The sequence below is a fragment of the Bubalus bubalis genome, chromosome 2 (assembly GCF_019923935.1).
Source record: "Bubalus bubalis isolate 160015118507 breed Murrah chromosome 2, NDDB_SH_1, whole genome shotgun sequence".
Classification (NCBI taxonomy): Eukaryota; Metazoa; Chordata; class Mammalia; order Artiodactyla; family Bovidae; genus Bubalus; species Bubalus bubalis.
Window position 1 is genome coordinate 167,234,645 of NC_059158.1, and position 17,079 is coordinate 167,251,723.

The 17,079-nt window shown below is 40.3% G+C and overlaps 1 protein-coding gene across 2 annotated transcripts in view; it reads right to left on the reverse strand.

The window, feature by feature from the left end:
* IRS1 (insulin receptor substrate 1) overlaps nucleotides 1-17,079 on the reverse strand; it is a 64,312-nt gene that overhangs the window by 24,433 nt on the left and 22,800 nt on the right. The window contains exon 2 of one of the 2 annotated variants that reach the window (XR_006548972.2): nucleotides 191-301. The exons of the other annotated variant lie outside the window; for it this stretch is intronic. The gene's annotated coding sequence lies outside the window, so the exon portion shown is untranslated. The remainder of the gene's footprint in view (nucleotides 1-190; nucleotides 302-17,079) is intronic. 2 annotated transcript variants of the gene reach the window in all.

Consider the following 17,079-nt stretch of genomic DNA (forward strand, 5'->3'; position numbering starts at 1 on the left):
CACTTTTTAAATCTAATTTAAAACATGCCATTTTCTTTACGCTAGTGAAAACTCTATAGAGACTCGAACGTCACAATAAAATGTAAATATGCCATGAATCATGAAGCCATGAAAACACACTGAGATGTTTTGTCTTCCAGAGATCTGTTAGAACTCGTACACAGGCTTAGACAAGAGAAAAGTCACTCACAGAATCAGCCCACCCTCCAAACAAAAGTCTTCTCCGTTAGGTGCATAAATGAAATTTGGAGTTCATTTTGCTTGTTTTATTTCTACATTGCTTGTTTTGTTGTCTTGTGCCCTAAAGACAAAAGTAAAAGTTAACTTTAAAACCAAGATTCCATAAGTGGCTTTATGAAAATGTTATCTGAAATATTATTTCAACAAAAGGTAGCATTTAGAATCTCTCTATTCCTTGGAGCAAGTTGAAATACCCAGTCAGTTTATAAAATGTCAGTAGCAGAGAATCTCAGGAACAGCAAATCTAATGGTGTCCGGTGCACACTTCCCTACAAAGATAAGCAGTCATCCTTTTTTTCCCTTCTTAATCTGCTGTGGCTCCATTAGTAAGCCCCTAAAAATGTAACCTGGCATTTACACTCTTATCCATCTGGAATGTCTCTACGTCAGAGGAAAACCCTCACCCCTCTGTGAAAGATGAACAAGTACACAGCTGGTAGAGATCTGGGCACGTAGGAAGGAACCCCGCTTAAGTGCCTACATCCACATGGCTCAATGGTTAATCCCGCATATACCCTCTTCTTCCCACCTTCCGATGAAGCCAGTGAGGAACTGAGTGGTTTTTTTTAATCACTGAATTCTGTACTATTATCAGACACCTAACAATTCTTTTGTTGAAAAGATATTGCAAGAACAAAGCCTGAAAACTCGCCATCGAAGCTGTCTGAAGTCCAGGGTGTTAACCATCACTAGAAACCTTGGAAGCCAATGTGTACAAGGTTAAGGCCAGTCTTGTGAAAGTAACATTGTGAAATCTAATCCTGCACCTCTACCCACCTCCCAGCAGTAGACTCACACATGTGCCTTGCCGTGGAGATTTGGGAAGTGCTGAGGTTTTCCACGCTGCTTCCATGAAAACCAACACTTCTAGGTTTCACTGCTGGCTCGCGATGTGAAGCTAAACTTAGACATCAAGCTGCGTTCTCTATCAAGCTACAACATCTCACTGGCTGTAGACAGGAATGCAAACGTACAGACAATTCCAATTAACTATTGCTTTTAACGAGCAAAGCAGGGCAATCAAACCCAACTCTCCAGATAAGTTAACTACAACAGCATAATTGCTTTGGAATGCTTTCAAAGCCTGGTGGGCTATGGTCCGTAGGGTTGCAAAGAGTCAGGCAGGATGGAAGTGACTTAGTACACATGCACGCTGCGTATTAAATTTAGCTTTTGTTGAACCTGAGGTTTTGACATTACAACCACAGGGGGTGCTATTTACACCATTATCTGTATGAAACAGTCCTAAGGAGTGGTGATCAGGTGGTTGTGGGTTTTATTAAGTCTACCCAGAGGTATACTTGAAAATTATCCATTTTATCTCTGATACTATGCTTATGTAACTCTTCCCAGCCACTTTCTCCACACTGGTCAACTGTCAATTACAGTGATAAAGCTTTGCTTCTCATCTAAATTTACACTAAATAAAGGTCAGTTGAGGTTTCAAAGAACCTCCTTCTTCCCACCAAGAATCCTAACTGCAGATGATAACAAGTTCAAAAATTTGAACAGAACTAAGATTATACAGGTATTTCAATAAATCTGAAATTCTCCAAGCCAAGGAATTTGCCCAAAGAAGTGGTTTTTGATCTAGTGAAGTTCTAAGTTGTCAGCCTTGGAACTTAAATGACTGTTTCATTAAGGTAACTTGGAAATCATGATAGAGCCATAAACATGGTCACAAATAAGAGAGGTTGCCAAGTGACATTGCTTTCCTTCGTAAACTACAGGAATATTAAGGTTTATCATTAGTTTAAGCAAAGACCCCTGATTACTGGCTTGTACAGGCACTTCATTCTGATTATCCAAAAAGCATGTAACGGTGGGCAAAAATGACTGATCTGTATATAGGGCTGATCTACAGTCCTAGATCCATACAATTCTTGCTTACTACAGAAGCACTCTCAATACAATTAGAAGGCTCCCTAAGGCTCACGCTCTTCCAACAACTGGGAATCATTTTCCAGAACAACACAGGTTTAACTTTGGTTTGACTGATTAGCAAAATTTTTAAAAACCTTGCTCTTCATGGTAGAAAAATGCACTATTACCATCTGAATGTAGCATCCTATGACTCAGAATCAATGCCCAGAATTCTTTGGGAAGCCATTATGTCTGTCATAGTGTACTAATAACTGAAGATACATAACTCATGTCTCCTGTAATATAACCATTTAAAAAGGCATGAGACCATAGAAATGTAAAAACAAGATAAGGAGCAAAACACTACAATGTAAATTTTACCTACCTGGTCTACCTACAATTTCTGTTGCAAGACTTCAATTCTGTTGCCACAGCTGGAAAGCAACCACAGACAATACATACATGGGTTTAGCTGTGCCCCGCAAAGTGACAGAAACAAGCGATGGTCAGATTTTAGTCTCTAAGACTAATTTGTTGACTCAATCTAATGTGAAGTCAGTAAACCACATATTTCACTGTAAATCAGGAGTAAGAATACAAAAGAAAGATAGTGCTAAGTCATGTCCGACTCTTGCGATCCCATGAACTGTAGCCTACCAGGTTCCTATGTCCATGGGATTCTCCAGGGAAGAATACTGGAGTAGATTGCCATTTCCTTTTCCAGGGGAACTTCCTGACCCAGGAATTGAACCCAGGTCTCCTGCATTGCAGGCATATGCTTTACCAACTGAGCTATGTGGGAAGCTTTTAAGAATACAAAAGGGACTGCACATAAAAGCCAAACTGGGGGGTGAGGGAGGGATGGATCAGGAGTTAGAAAGATGGCACCCCACTCCAGTACGCTTGCCTGGAAAATCTCGTGGATGGAGGAGCCTGGTAGGCTGCAGTCCATGGGGTCGCTAAGAGTTGGACACGACTGAGTGACTTCACTTTCACTTTTCACTTTCATGCATTGGAGAAGGAAATGGCAACCCACTCCAGTGTTCTTGCCTGGAGAATCCCAGGGACGGGGGAGCCTGGTGGACTGCCATCTATGGGGTCATGCAGAGTCGGACACGACTGAAGCGACTTAGCAGCAGCAGCAGATGCAAACTACTATATACAGAATGGATAAACAAGGTCCTGCTATTTAGCACAGGGAACTATATTTGATATCCCGTGATAAACCATAATGCAGAAAAGAATATATAGGGAATTCCCTGGTAGTCCAGTGGTTAGGACTCCATTCTTCCACTGCAGGGGGCCTGGGTTTGATCCCTAGTCAGGGAATGAAGATCCTGCAAGCTGCACAGTGTGACCAGAAAAAAAAAGGAAAAGAATGTGTGTGTGTGTATATACTGAATCACTTTGCTGTACAGTAGAAATTAATACAACCTTGCCAATCAACTATTCTTCAATAAAATTAAAAAAAAAAATTAGCTCACAGTAACAACCCTACAAACCAAAAGCACCTTTCAAATGCAAGGAATCAGGAATAGCTAACAAGTGGTCTGCCCAAATATAAATAGGTTATTTTTATTCTTATGGAATATTATAATGCTATTTTGATCACCCAGAAGAGAACAAGACTACCTTCAGAACATTCTTTGTCTTTATCTTCCTTTAAATGTGTTTGTAGTAAAGAAGGCACAGAAATTTTCTGAATGGAAAGATAAAAGGGGGAAAGAGACAATATCTTCAAAGGCAAGGGATGATGATAGCGTAAGGAATAAAGAAGCTTCGAAGACCACATGGCTGAGGCGCTTACACTGGAGGGTCTTGTTAGTTTTAAATTCACCATTCTCTAAATATTCCCCATACCAGTCTATTTTCGGCTCCTTTTTATTCAAATGACTACATTTTTAGGGTTTTTCTTTTTATACCATATTGTGGTTTCTTCAGTCCTGAAATTATGCAAGGTTCTGTATGAAGGCTCCTGGGAAGGCTACTAAGCACATTTATGACAAAAATATGACAAAGAAAATCCATGAGAAGTGCCAAAGAGCCATATCTCAGATCCTGGTGGTTCCCCCACTTTGAATGCTAGCATGACAATGAAATGAGCCATTCAGAGAGCATGACTTTCAAAAGATACCATCTGCTTTCTCTCCCTCCCTAGCACCAATGATCCAAAACATTATAGTACGTTCGATTTCCGATGGCCAAGGTATCAACCTCTTTGTGGTCTTTCTCTCTTGGTTTCTATAAGTTATATTCCATTTGGAATTATTCATTATCCTCATAATAATTTCAAATCAATTTTAAATGTCATCAAAAAGGACCTTACATAAATCCCCCATTCACAAAAACTCTGACTTCTGAATTGAGTTTCTCTTTAGTAATACCAAAACTATTTTTTCTTCTTTGGCAATACCAACAATGAACCTCAGGACATTTAAGATATCCTACTTAATATAGAAATCTTTGAACCAGTCACTTAGTAGTCAGAGCTTCAAAACTCATTTATCTCAATGTTGTACAATATATAAGCCACAAATACTAGTACTAAAATGAAAACCCTTGACATAACTTTGCAAAGGAAGCATGGATAACTTTTAACAGTACACAATCCAGTATCATTTTTACCCCACTTGAAAACAAGTTTTATTATTTTTTCCCCACACCAAATTTTCTAAATAATATTTTGCTCTTGCTTTTATTGCACTAATTAAAGTGTGTGCTCCTTTGGTGATAACAAGGGATCACTACAGAAATGTGACAAAGATTCAAGTTTTAAAATATGGATTTTTAAAATTGGACTCCACAAACCTAACATATAAAGACTGGAGAAAGGAGAGAACAAAGGAGGATGTTATGAATCCAGAAAAGGAGCTGAGGCAGCAGACCATGGTGTTGGCATCGTGGCATCATCATCTCTGTGTGAGAATGATCTATAGTCAACTTATAAATTCAGTGTTATAACTCATGAGTGTTGTGTTATAAGTGTTTTAAGATATAAGTGGTATAAGTTCAGTGTTGGAGTCATCAAGTTCTTATGCTCATCTGTACATATGTGAGGGACACCCTGATGGCTCAGTCGTCTAAAGAATCTGCCTGCTAATGTAGGAGATGCAGGAGATGCAGGTTCGATCCCTGGGCCAGGAAGATCCCCTGAAGTAGGAAAAAGCAACCCACTCCAGTATTCTTGCCTGGAAAATTCCATGGACAGAGGAGCCTAGCAGGCTATGGTTTATAGGGTCGCAAAGAGCTGGACACAAAGGGGCACCCATGCATACATATGTGAGCAGATCAGAACCAGATCACTTGCCTAACTGGTTTTCCTACAAGATTATGCCCCACATGCTACTAACGAAGTGCTCCCTAAAAATCTTAAAAATGCAACAAACTAGTGAATATAACAAAAATAAAGCAGACTCACAGATCTAGAGAACAAACTAATGGTTAGCAGTGGGGACAGGGAAGGGGGGAGGGGAAAGGGCAGGATAGTAAGAGGTAGAAAGTACTAGGTAGAAAACAAGCTGCAAAGATATATTATACCACACAGGGAACATGGCCAATATTTTATAATAACTAAAATGGAGATAACCTTTAAAAATTATGAATCACTATATTGTACATCTATAACTTAATATTGTATAGCAACTATATGTCAATAAAAAAATTAATTAAAACAAATAAAGACCTAATGGGGCACAATCACACTGACATGATGGGTACAGAAATGCCATCACAATAACGCTTAGAACTCTACCGCCCAAATTTTGATTCTTGGTAATTCTCTTCAAAGCCAAGAAAATTCACTTTTATTTCCATTTCCTTCCCCTTGGATTATATCCCTATCTACCTCAATCTCATGCTAGCACTTCATCATATCATATTTCTTTCTTAGGAAAAAAAAAAAATCTGCTCAAACTCTCCTCCTTCAGGAAACACACAGTTGAGCTGACATGGGAATTGGACATGAGATAATCCCTTTAAGATCTAAAATGTTATTGACTAGTAAGTAGCAAGCTCTTCATGAATAGCTATTTGTTGTCAGACAAACTTCTTTGGAGGGTCCTCTTGATGCAGCTGTCTTCAGGACTGGTTCATATCCAGCGCTCAGGGCCAGGAGGAATTTTGATGGGGGCCCTGTGAGAAATCGGCAACTTACTTGTGTTTGCTACAAAGTTGGCTAACATCACTGTTCCAGTGAGTTCTTGAAAACAACCCATGAGCACCAGTGGCCTTTCTTGGGCCCACAGGAGTGAAATATCCCTGGAGCTTTGCCACCTGCTTGTTTAACAACTGGCCTCGCAGCTCTGAAACAATAAGAAACTCCAGTTTCTACGGAGCAAAATGCAGGGAGCAAAAAAAATGGGCTTCCCATGACTGTCTTCTACCACACCCTGAAAAGGAATATGTATGATGCCATTACCAGCTGAACCTAACTGGTACCAGAATAAGGTCATTTTCAAAAGTAAAATCTATTTAACACAGGGACCTGATTTTCATAGTTAAGAAAAAAAAAAAGGTGAGGGAGAGGTTGAATGGAATTTTATATCGGAAAACTAAAATATTGGACATATTCTAACTAAAATATATGAGAAAGAGCTCTTTTATTCTATGCTTATCAAAAAAGCCTCATTTGCATCTACTAGCAAATGAACAGACTGTGATTGAGCGCTCATTTTTTGGATTATTTATCCTTCATGTTTCATCTTTGATTTCTTGTTTGGTTTTCATAGAAGAATCATATAAAGGATCATTTCTTTAAAAACAGTCAAAGGCTTCACTAGTTTCCCCGAGGGCCTCTCTTAATCTGATCGCTTTACCATGTGCATTAAAAGTACTAGGAAAATAATTATCTTTGATTTGTTTCTTCAACCATTGACTCATCTAATTCTGCTAGATCTTATCATGACTACTTGTGAATCCTGGCCCTCTTTAACCACTTTCATTGACTTCATGAAATCCTGCACCTTTTGCAAAATGTACGTTTTCAATGTTGAATATAATGATGGAGGCACAGTCCCTGGTTTAATGATCATTGTTATTCAGTCACTAAACTGTGTCCGACTGTACGGACTCTACCAGCCTCCCTTCCTTAGTTATTTGTAATGTGATTATAACTCAGACTTCTACAAATCCATTTAGAGAGAGAAAAAATTCACTTAACTGTGTTGTTGTTTAGTTGCTTCAGTCATGCCTGACTCCCTGCGACCTGATGCACTGTAGCCCACCAGGCTCCTCTGTCCATGGGATTTCCCAGGCAAAAATACTGGAGTGGGCTGCCATTTCCTTCTCCAAGGAATCTTCCCAACTCAGGGATTGAACCCATCTCTCCTGCATTGGCAGTGGATTCTTTATCACTGAACCACTAGGGAAACTTGGTATTAATGATAGTGAGATAATACACAATGGGAGTTTTAAAGTGGTTCATTCATAAATGGATATTTTTATAGCTTCTACTTCCCAACTAAATCCTTATAGCTGCAGGAACTCGTATCATGAAGATCACTCTTCCACCACCACCCACCCCAGCTACCCATCTATTAGGGTTTCATCAACCCGTTCACACGTCCCTATGAAACTACTACAGCCAGCTGTCCAGAGCAACTCCAAATAAGAATGATCACAGAATTAACACCTTAAAGCACACAGCATATCCAAACATCATGAAAAGTTACCTCGGCCAACATTTTCCAGGAAGTAGGTAAAATCCGATTTAAAGAAAGCAATAAAAGTCAGTCCTAACTCATGCTACCTGACTGGTGCCATATGTTTCCATGATAGGTTTTAAATGTCACAGAAAGAATGCTCTGAAACGTAGGAGTTGGAGCAGACTAGTCTCTAGCATACAAAAGATTAAAGGATTAAAATGAACTAATACTGCACTTCCTAAAACATACAGATTTCCACTCAGGGCCAGTCAGCTGGCAGCCAAGTGATACCAGTGAGTCTAAATTTGGATCTCATAATCTAAAAACCACTTAAGATAAAAAGAGTGCTGAAATAAGTACAAGTACTAATAGGGCCAATATGGGAATGGGTCATGTCAGGTGACATGGATTCCAAAACAAAACAACAGAATCGAGGTATATAAAAACTGGGTTAGTTATTTACAGTTGGTATGCTTGTTGGAGGCTTATATCAAAGCTCCTACCTCAGAAGGAAGGGCTTTTGCCATTCCTTTTTTTTTTTTTGGCAGGAGCAGGGGGGAGATGTTGGATGATCTCTCTTGGTTTATTTTATTTTTTTGTTAATTATTTTTAATTGGAGGGTAATTGCATTATACAATGTTGTGTTGGTTTCTGCCACACATCAACATGAGTCAGCCATAGGTATACATATGTCCTCTCCCTCTTAATTTCCCATCCCACCCCTCTAGGTTATCACAGAACACTGAGTTTGAGCTTCCTATGTCATATAGCAAATTCCTACTAACTATTTTACATATAGCAATGCATATGTTTCAATGCCACCCTCGCAATTCATTCTACTCTCTCTCCTTCCCCCACTGTGTCCACAAGTCTGTTTTCTATGTCTGCAACTCCATTGTTGTTGTTATTGTTCAGTCACTCAGCCATGACTGACTCTTTGCAACCCCATGGACTGCAGCATGCCAGGCCTCCCTGTCCCTCACGATCTCTCAGAGTTTGCCCAAGCATCTCCATTATTACCCTGCAAACAAGTTCATCAATACCATCTTTCTAGATTCCGTATGTGTGTGTGTGTGTGTTAGTTGCTCAGTTGTGTCTGACTCTTTGTGACCCCACAGGCTGTAGCCTGCCAGGCTTTTAGACTCCATATATATATATATAATATATATGCGTTAATAATGCCATTCTATACAGAAGAATTGGGATCTGGCTTTAAAGAAACTAGAGAGGTATGTCTTACAAGGAATATGTCAACAATCACCAGGTAGGCGGCTGAGCATCCAGATTGGCCTGGAACTGAGACCAAACTGTAGTCATAATATTCAAAGGGCCCCGTTTGGCCAGTGGGCATCCCAGGGGCCTGAGCAGTAGGCTGCAATGGCAAGACTGGAGAGGAAATCTCCTGAATGCACCCCTGGGTGATGCTGGGAATGAATGTAGGAAAACCAATCTAGGTCACAGGTGGCTTTAGTTCCTATCTAAGAGATCCCAGCTGATTGGCTCTGTCAAAAGAAGAACTCCATACAGAAGAACTCCATGTTTCTGCAACAGGAAACTTGGTAGGCATGTTGGGTGGTCCTGGCACACATGCTAACCTTCTTAATGGAATTCCCATCACACTTAGAATGAATCCAAATGACTCACCACAGTCTATCAAACCCGCCAGGATCTGGCCCTAAATTACTAGTCCAGGCGCATCTTCCACCCCTCTCTCTGCTCCTCTGGAAGCATTGGAACATGCTGGAATCGTTTCCACTGTAGGACTCCATCTGCTGCTGCTCCTCCTGAGAACAGTCGTCACCGGCAGTTTACACGACTTTCTCCTGCACCTCATTCAGGTGCTCAACACTGCCTCCTTTTCTGACTACCCTTATCAAAAACAGCCCACGCTACTACTTCACCACTATCACTATACACTACTTAATATTCTCTGCAATGTTTAGTCTCTGAAATTACAGGACTTTTGTTTGCTTGTTTATCATTTGTCTCTTCCACTGCGATCATATATACTCCATGAGGACAAAAAAATTTTCACTCTGCCTGATTCACTAGAGAATCTTCATTTTCCAAAAACCTATCTGGGCACAGAATAAATACTCAACAAGTAACTGGACACATTTCGATTGCATTGATATAAATACATTTTATGACGTAATAATGAAAATAAGCAAATAATCACTGATAAGATGAAAACAACCCCAGTCACAGCCAAAGGGCTAATCAAAGGCAAAAGTGTTTGTGTACTGCATAATATGCCAAGAGGTGACTGGCAAAACTGCCTGGAGCACTCCTCTGTATTTGCTGACCTTAAAATCCACTTGAAACTAGGCTCTGGCTATTACCGATTTGGATGCCCTCAAAAGTTCACTAAGTTCTTGATTCTTCTTTAAAGTCATCAGAGCTGACTGAGGCAGGATAGATGGTACCTTCTGTGACCCGTTCTCCAACAGCATTATAACACTTATTTGCATGACAGGACCATTCACACACTGTATTTTATGGAACTCTATTCAGTATAGCTCAATATTGTTTATGCAACTGAAAAGATAATCAGAACCTAGAAACTGGTACTAGAATTCTCTGAATCCAATGCTACCACCATCACCAAATCACTCTGTGACCACAAGAATGCTCTTAAAAGCATTGAAGACATGCCAAAGATTGCAATCAATGGCACAGAGTCAGAAAAGAGTTATGAACAAACAATGAAACTGAAGTCAACTGAGGACATCAGCCCTTGCCTAGCCAAGGATGGTCACTGGCAATGCAGAACACAAACCTCAAAATCAGGACAGTCCAGGTTCCTATGATCAGTAACTGACAAGGAAAAAGAAGCTCAATCAAGACTGCCCACGGTGTCTCTGGCAAGTTCAAAATTAGACCAAAGCAGTCCAGGGCTCTAACACCCTGTGGAACCACTTCTGGGTCTGGCCTTCCAGCCAACCAGCCCATGGATGGAAGACATAGCCATGCAGGACATGTCATTTCAGGCTCCCTAAGAGTTTCACTGACTATTAGGCAAATAACTGACTCATTGGAAAAGACCCTGATGCTGGGAAAGATTGAAGGCAGAAGAAGGGGATGACAGAGATCAAGATGGTTGGTTGGATGGCATCACCAACTTGATGGATATGAGTTTGAGCAAGCTCCAGGAGTTGGTGATGGACAGGGAAGTCTGGTGTGCTGCAGTCCATGGGGTCACAGAGAGTCAGACATGACTGAGGGACTGAACTGAACCAAAGAGTTCCACAAGATGCTAGAGACTTAACTTCCATTTGAAAAGCAACAACTTACCATTCCATCATTATAATATCAAAGTTGTTTAATAAAGTGATTCTTTTAGTGGTAAAAGGGGAGATAAGAGGATGATTCCTCTGGTCATTATCTCTAGAAAACTTTGCATCTATGACTCCTGGAAAACAGGTGTGTGCAAAAAGTCATAAGCCCATGGAACAGTCTTCCAGCTTTTCTGAATGAACTCAGGTCACACTGATAAAAAGCATACATTTACCTTAGTTAAGACATATCATCCATTGATTGCCTTACTATTATGTAAGACATGCCCTTTCAAGTTGTGTAAAATATAGCATCATGGTTTTCACTGCTCTCCTATATGAGAAGTACAGTCACTGGAAATATACTCCTCTCCCAGAAAGAAAACACGAGATTGAAAAAAAGAGCACTAATAAAGTTCTAGTAGTCATAAATGCATTTTTAAAACTTTATGGTTAGGGTTGACTAAGTCATAGATGCTCCTAGAGAGGGAAATGGCAACCCACTCCAGTATTCTTGCCTGGGAAATCCCATTTGTCAGAGAAGTCTGGCGGGCTACAGTCCATGGGGTCACAAAGAGTTGGTCACGGCTTAGTGACTGAGCACTCACTCAGGATGATAATAAGGGTTCTTGGCTGATGCTACCACAAAAAATCTGTGTCATCTTGAGCAAGTTATTCAGCTTCTCTGGGCCTAAGTTTAAAAGTGAAGTTGCTCAGTCGTGTCCGACTCTTTGCAACCCCGTGGACTGTAGCCTACCAGGCTCCTCCATCCATGGGATTCTCCAGGCAAGAATACTGGAGTGGGTTGCCATTTATCTATAAAATGAATGGTTTAAGCCTTATAGTCTTTAAGGATGCTTACAGCCCTAATATTCTTCTTAATAAACTCAAGAGACTCATACATGGTTTATACAACCCACTCTACGTGGAAAATAAAATAGCAAAATAACTAAAATTCTAACTCCTGACCTCTGGGTAATTATAAATCATTAAGTAACTATTGCCAATGACTAGCTACAGAAGTGTGACACAATTTTACACCTCCTCCAGTTTACTCCTTTGTTCTCATTTTTCCCCTGTTTTCTTTTTCCTTGACCAGTGGAGCTGAATGCCCTGAACTTTGGACTACAAACGCACCTAGTCAGCCCTTGAAATTATTGCTCTGGATAGCTAACTAGTATTGTGCACCTGAGCAAAGGAAGGAGCACGTCGCTGTAAACGCATCTACAGTCACATGTACCCTCCTGTTTTTTTTGTTGCTGTTGTTCAGTCGCTAAGTCTCATGTCTGACTCTTTGTGACCCCAAGGACTGCTGCACACCAGGCTCCTCTCTCCTCCAACTATCTTCCAGAGATTGCCCAAACGCATGTCCATTGAGTTGGTGATGCTATCTAACCATCTCATCCTCTGCCTCCCTCTGCCTCCCTCTACTCTTTTGGCCTTCAGTCTTTCCCAGCATCAGGATCTTTTCCCATGAGCTGGCTCTTCGCATCAGGTGGCCAAAGCATTGGAGCTTCAGCTTCAGTCCTTCCAATGAATATTCAGGGTCATTATCCTACTGTCATTATTCTTCCCCAAAAACCATGACCTTGAAAAATGCAAGTCAGGACCAAGAATGTGCTCACATCTAAATACCCACTCTCCCCTGTGGGGTAAAAATAAAGGGTAACCTTCAAAATCACAACATAGCCCACACTACCAAGGTCATTTTATCCCAGCAAGAGTAAATCCCATTCTTTCAGCCAGCTTACAGATTCCAAAGCTTGCTTTCTTTAGGACTAGTAAATTGCACCATTCAAATTCTAAGATCAACTTTAACGAGTTAATCTAGTTCCTTCACTAAGTGAGTCATACTTTCCTTTCCCCGTGGCCTCAAGATGGTCACCATTCTACCCAGCACAGCAAGGAACACCAGTTTTCTCTGGCAAACGGTGCCAGAGTAGAGATATTTATCAACAAGAATTCTGTGGAAGGAAACATTCAGTGCCACCCATCGATACTTTTATTTTCCATATTTAGTGTATAAAAAAATCCATAGGAACTATAAAATGCATGCACATACCTCCTTTTAAAATTTAACAAATACACTGCAGTCTTTAATCCTGATTTATACTTTCAGCTTCTAAAATAATTTAGCCCAAGTGTAGAGTTTCTTCTGTGCCAAACTAATAATTCCTAGAATTTCACAGTACAAAATACTCATGCTCCAAGAAACAAATATCTGAACTAGAGAGTCAGAGTCAATGTATCTTTTCAGGCACTCAGTCACAATATATTTTTCCAGTCAAGATGTATAGGAAGCTGACCGAACTTGAAAAGCATTTTGAATAAGGAACAAACATAAACCAATAGCATCCTTGTGTTGTAAGGGCAAAAAGGAAGTGGAGGGATTTAAACTCAAACCACTGCAAATCTTAGGCTCAAAAGGCAATTCATAGTTTCCAATTGCACTTTTACTTGATTCAAACAAAACTGTGAGATTGGGGAAATACCACCATAGCCACTGTTATGGACCAGAAAATCAGGTCAAAGAAAGTTGGATCCCAGGAAGTGGCTGAATCAGGAATAAAATTCACATCTCCTCATTTCCTGCCCATGCTGGTTCTATCATATCATTCAACCCTTCATATATTATAGTCTACCTGGCCTTGCCTTGTAAACAATACAGAATCAACCTTATATGCACACACACAGTAGATGAACCAATGGGATGAGTGAACGTTAGTACAAGGTTCTTCTCCTAGCAGAGTAAATACTATTGAGTAGTAGGAAATGAAAGAATCTTATCAAGACAGGAAAAATGATGCCGGCAAATTCTCCCCAGACCCCTAAGCCCCCCTACCCCCCTTTCTAAAATCCTCTTACAGAAGCTCATTACAAGAAATCAGGAAAGCAGAACTGAAACCAAAAGCTTATCTGACTGATAAGGACATACTTACACAGGATGCAATAAATTACCATTGCTTCCTGTTTTAAGTATTCTTATCTGGAGGACACTAAATGTTTTTTTTAACCACAGAACCTCACATTTAGGACACGTCCCAAAATAGGAGCTTCTGATCTTCAGCTGTCAGCTGAAATTGTTTCATAAATAGCCCAGCATATGTACTCTGGAGGCTTGCTAACACTCTAAATGCAAATATAGTCCAGTCACACCAATTCCTCTTAGACTTTGGTGGCAATGGAGAAGGCGCAAAATCCAGCAGCCCCAGAAATTCTACAGAGGATCCCATGAATATCCCCAGTCAATGACCTATGGACCTCTATTTGGTATTTTTGGAATTTTGAAACAAAAGCCATTAACAGATACAGATCCCTATTTTTAATATCTGGTTCGTAAAGGAACGAAGATTTATTTCAGGTCAGTTAATTTTTAAACAAGTTTAAAAATAGTTTTTGCCCAGAGATTCATTTTGATGAAAAGGATGTGTTTAAGGAAACCCTTGGGCCCTATATTTTTAAACAACTTTTCCAGAAGCTTTGCTAGTCAACAAGTACAGACAACAAAACTGATTATACGGGAATGTGCTTGAAAAATTACACATGTAACCCAAGGTAAGAATACATGCAGACACACACATACACAGTATAAAAGACGCCTAGCTATAATCTTTATGATCTAGTATGTCAGGAATTCTATTGCCAGAATTACACAACAAGTTGAGACCATTTCAGAAAGAGAGAGAGAGAAAAAAAAAAAAATCAATGTTTCCCCCCTAACTATGCCACATAACATAAATGGCCTGGGACTGTATCACTTGTCTTTTGTGTCTTTGTATTTGAGCAAAATATCTATGCCTTTATGGCCCTCTTATCACTCTGTGCTATGATTACCTGCCCTACAGCACACTCGCCCCAGGTGGGTACAAAGGGGTTTGACTGTTCTCAATGGAAGTCAATCTACAAGAGTAGCCTTAAGATTGATTTCACCTTGAACATAGTAAATGCTCAAAAATTTTTGAGTGTTGAAAAACTCTTCAATATGCTCTTCAAGCCCCTTTTAGACATTTGTTAAGTAACTGCCTTTTTTTAAGCCCAAATGATAAGCACAGATTCCCACAAAGTGGCCCCTTTATGAGTCTAGGAACAATTCTGCAATCCAGGAAGGAAAGCCCTGTCCCCAGACTACAGGTCCAGACAGGAATGAATTTTGTGGCCGTCTTGTGAAATCCATGTCTGGTGTGAACCACGTCTTGTGTGAACCACACACTGCACCCAGACCAGGCAGCGGAGCCTGGCCAGTTCCAGGTTCCTATTGCGGAATCGATGATGATCACGCTCACATGATCTGGATTATTAACTTGATTCTTTGAGACCTGGGAAAGAATTATGGTAAGAAAAACAATGTGTTTTTAAAATATCTATGCTAAGTTGCTTCAGTTATGTCAGACTCTTTGCAACCCTAACTACAGCCTCCCCTACCAGGCTCCTCTGTCCATTGGATTCTCCAGGCAAGAATAACTCAAGTGGGTTGCCATGCACTTCTCCAGCGGATCTTCCCGATGTAGCGATCGAATCCACGTCTCTTAGGTCTCCCACATTGGCAAGTGGGTTCTTTACCACTAGCGCCACCAAAATATCTATAGCAAGGCAATATCATAAAATATTCCTTAAAAGATTACGAGCGGAAGGATTCATATAACTATTTTAAAAAATACAAGTAGCTAGGTCCTTGGAGGAAGAGAGCTCGAGAAGGAGCTGGTGATCACAGTGGCTCCAAGGTGATACAAACATCTGTAATGTTCTGATTTGCATTTCTCTAATAACTAGCGATTTTGAACATCTTTTCATGTGCCCATTGGCCATCTGTATGTCCTCCTTCACACTGGTCAGAACGGCTATCATCAAAAAATCCACAAACAACAAATGCTGAAAAGGGTGTGGAGAAAAGGGAACCCTTTTACGGTAACTTGGTATAGCCACTATGGAGAACAGCATGGGGCTCCTTAAAAACTAAAGATAGAGCTACCACCACCTTGAAATCCCACTTCTGGGCATATATCTGGAGAAAAACATGACCCAAAAGGATACATGTGCCCCAATGTTCATTGCAGCACTATTTATAATAGCCAATCAGTTCAGTTCAGTTCAGTCGCTCAGTCATGTCCAACTCCCTGCGACCCCATGAATCACAGCACGCCAGGCCTCCCTGTCCATCACCAACTCCTGAGTTCCGTTGAGTCAGTGATGCCATCCAGCCATCTCATCCTCTGTCGTCCTCTTCTCCTCCTGCCCCCGATCCCTCCCAGCATCAGAGTCTTTTCCAATGAGTCAACTCTTCACATGAGGTGGCCAAAGTACTGGAGTTTCAGCTTTAGCATCATTCCTTCCAAAGAAATCCCAGGGCTGATCTCCTTCAGAATGGACTGGTTGGATCTCCTTGCAGTCCAATGGAAGCAAATGTCCATCGACAGAAGAATGGATAAAGAAAATGTGGTACATATATACAACAAAATAAATTCTCAGCCATTGAAAAAATGAAATAACACCATTTGCAGCAACAAAGACAGACCTAGAGAGTATCATACCAAGTAAAGTAAGTCAGACATAGGAGAAATATCATATGACATCCCTTGTATGTGGAACCTAAAAAGAAATGATACAAATGAACTTCCTTACAAAACATAAAGAGACTCAGAAAATGAACTTATGGTTGCCAAGGGGATGGGATAGTTAGGAACTCTGGGAAGGCCCTGTACACACTGCTATATTTAAAATGGATAACCAACAAGAATCTACTGTATAGCACATGGAACTCTGTTCAGTGTTATATGCCAGCCTGGATGGGAGGGAGTTTGGGGATAATGGATACATGTATATTTATAAGGCTGAATCCTTCTCTGTTCACCTGAATCTACTACATTGTTTATTGGCTATCAGTTCAGTTCAGGGTTTAGTTAATTGGCTATACCCCAATACAAAATAAAAAGCTTAAAGTTTGGGGGAAAAAATCGATAATGGTCTGCTGTTATTGAACAAAGAAACACTAACAAAGAGCCAATTAAAATGGAAAGAACTGGAGAAATTAGGAAGCAAATCTCCAACTGTATGCTGGGTTG